Source organism: Rhinopithecus bieti, unplaced genomic scaffold, assembly GCF_001698545.2.
Source record: "Rhinopithecus bieti isolate Rb0 unplaced genomic scaffold, ASM169854v2 scaffold_5216, whole genome shotgun sequence".
Taxonomy (NCBI): Eukaryota; Metazoa; Chordata; class Mammalia; order Primates; family Cercopithecidae; genus Rhinopithecus; species Rhinopithecus bieti.
The window spans coordinates 1704356-1707843 of record NW_016805021.1 but is presented as its reverse complement, the minus strand read 5'-3'; positions in this window follow the sequence as shown (position 1 = coordinate 1707843).

The following is a 3488-nucleotide window of genomic DNA, read 5'->3' as shown; positions in this document are numbered from 1 at the left end:
TTAGCTGGGATGGTCTCGATCTCCTGACCTCGTGATCCGCCCGTCTCGGCCTCCCAAAGTGCTGGGATTACAGGCTTGAGCCACCGCGCCCGGCCTGGAAAAAGATATTTCATGCAAACAGTAACCAGGGGAGAGCAAGGGTGGCTATACTTACATCACACAAAACAGTCTTTCAGCTCCTTCTCTCTCCTTCTGCTCCTCCTCCCTCATCCCTCCATGAAAGAAAGAAAAAGAAAGAAAAAAGAAAAAAATAGACTTTCACTCAGTCTGTCATGAGAAACAAATAAGGTTAATATGTGATGATAAAAGGGTCAATTAATAGAGGATATAACAATTGTAAATATACATGTACCCAACACTGGAGCACCTAAATATAGAAAGCAAATACCAACAGAACTGAAGAGGGAAATAGCAATACAATAATAAAGAACTTCAGTACCCCACTTTCAACAATGGAATCATCCAGACAGAAAAATCAGTAAGGAAACAGAAGACTTGTATAATGCTATAGACCAAATGAACCTAACATCTGTTCATATATACAACATGCCATCCAATAGCAGTGGAATACACGTTCTTTTCAAGCACACATGGAACATTCTTCCAGATAGATCATGTTTTGGGCCACAGAACAAGTCTTAACAAATTTAAGAATATTAAAATCATCTAAAGTATTTTTTCTGACCATAATGGTATAAAACTAGAAATCAATAACTGAAGGAATTTTAAAAAATTAATATGTAGAAATTAAATGACATACTCCTGAACAAATCAAAAGTGAAATCAAAAAGTATCCTGAGACAAACAAAAACAGAAACGCAGCATGCAAAACTCATGAGATGCAGCAAACACACAGGTAAGGGGGAAGTGGATAGCAATAAATGCCTACATTAAGAAAAAAGAAAGATCTCAAATAAACAACCTAACTTCACATCTCAAGGAACTAGAAAAAGAAGAACAAACTAAGCCCAAAGTTAGCAGAAAGGAGAAAATAAAATTTAGAGCAGAAGTGTTTAAGTATTTTAAATCCAAGGTCTTAATCTTGGACCTGTTTTGACCCTTTTGAATTCAGGCTTTGTCTCTTTCCTTAAATTAACTTCATTAAGGTATGTTTCATTTCTGAAAGTTTTGCAAAAGCCCTTGTAAAAACTAGTGATATTTCCACTGAGTTCTTGTTTTCCAATAATTTTTCCTGTTTCTTTTCATTCCTGTTTTACATTGTGGCCTAAAATAACAAGGGGATTTACCACTGGCATTTGATTTGTTCCTTCAAGCCGTTTGATTACATCTTTAATCCCTCAAAGAGATTCTTATGATTCTTATTTGTATCTTGGATTTCACAAAAGATTTCTTTGTATCTTTGATGCTCTCTGATAATCTGACAACTTTCTAAGACTGTTTTTTTTTTTTTTTTTTTGAGACAGGGTCTCGCTCTGTCACCCAAGCTGGAGTGCAGTGACTCGATCATGGTTCACTGCAGCCTCAGCCTTCACAGAGCACAGGTGATCCTCCCACCTCAGTCACCCAAGTAGCTGGGACTACAGGCACACACCAAGACACCCACCTAATTTTTTGTAGAGAAGATGAGGTTTCACCATGTTGCCTAGGCTGGTCTCATACTCCTAGGATCAAGCAATTCCCTCGGCCTCCCAATGTGCTAGGATTACAGGCATGAGCTACTATGCCTGGCCACAGCATTTCTTTTTGTCCTGAAGAGGTTTTTTATTTCTGCAAGCATACTACCAGTCACTTCATATCTTTTTTTTTTTTTCTTTTTTATCGACAGAAGCATTCTCCATGAGGAAAATGCCAAAGTAATTACTTCCTAGTACGGCAGTTATAATTTCCCAAGGCACTTATTACAACTCAGGCCATGGAGATTAGACTGGAGGACAATGATGTGGCAGAGAAGAGAGAGAAGTGCCAGAGATAAGAGCCTGGGCCCAGGAACAGGCAGTAGGTGACTAGTTGAAGCTGGTTCCTGGCAGAGCCAGGGTGAAAAGAAGAGCCCAAGGGAAGAAAGAGCTGGAGCTTGGAATCCATTGCTCCCCACAGGAATTCCTGCTGTGTAGTATCTGGCTGTGGTACCCAGGACTGAATTATAGAATCAAGTAAGGCAGGCGCATCCCCAGATCTTATTCCCACCCTGATGCAATTGGACCCTCTCCTCAGGAGTACGGTTAGTACTAGTGGTACCTTTCCAGAATGTTCCTTCAGGATTCTTTGCTGTCATCTGCCCCCAAGATTGTTGTAATACACACACAAATCTGCAATGAGTATGATGTGACTGGTACCTCTGAAAGTCACACCATCCACAACTTGCACAATCATACACTGTGGACTGTCCCTCCTACCTCCTGCAATGTGACCCCTACTTCCTCAAAGCCCCTTGGGCTTCTTTAACTCCCTACCCTAACTTGATCCTAAAAATAAGCATTCCTGGCTGGGCGCAGTGGCTCACCCCTGTAATCCCAGCACTTTGGGAAGCCAAGGCAGGTGGATCACTTGAGGTCTAGAGTTCAAGACCAGCCTGGCAACATAGGGAAACCCGGTCTCTACTGAAAATACAAAAATTAGCAGGGTGTGGTGGCACGAGCTGTAATCCAGCTTCTCGGGAGACTGAGGCAGGAGAATCTCTTAAACCTGGGAGGCAGAGGTTGCAATGAGCCAGGATCATGCCGTTGCACTCCAGCCTGGACGACAGAGTGAGACTCTGTCTCAAAAAATAAATAAAAATAGGCATTCCCTTACTTCTGGGAAAGTTTGCGTCTCTAGCACATTTCATTTGACCTGCCCTCCCTCTTCCTTCACCCCCTCCCAGTATTGCCACTCAAGACAGAAGGTAGACCAGGCTTGGTGGCTCACACCGGTAATCATAACACTTTGGGAGGATCACTTGAGCCCAGGAGCTTGAGATGAGCCTGGGCAATGTAGAGAGACCTTGTCTCTAGTAAAAATGAAAAATTAGCTGGGCATAGTGGCCAGTGCCTATAGTCCCAGCTACTGAGGAGGCTGAGGTGGGAGGATTGCTTGAGCACAGGACGTTGAGGCTTCAGTGAACCATAATCATGCCACTGCACTCCAGCCTGGTGACAGAGAAACACCCTGTCTCTAAAACAAAATAAAAGGAAACAGCTAGGCACGGTGGCTCACACTTGTAATCCCAGCACTTCGGAAGGCCGAGACAGGTGGATTACTTGAGGTCAGGAGTTCAAGACCAGCCTGGCCAATATGGTGAAACCCTGTCTCTACTAAAAATACAAAAAATTAGCTGGGCATTGGCCAAGCGTGGTGGCTCACACCTGTAATCCCAGCACATTGGGAGGCCGAGGTGGGCAGATCACAAGGTCAGGAGATTGAGACCATCCTGGCTAATATAGTGAAACCCCATCTCTACTAAAAATACAGGCCGGGCGCGGTGGCTCAAGCCTGTAATCCCAGCACTTTGGGAGGCCGAGACGGGCGGATCACGAGGTCAGGAGATCGAG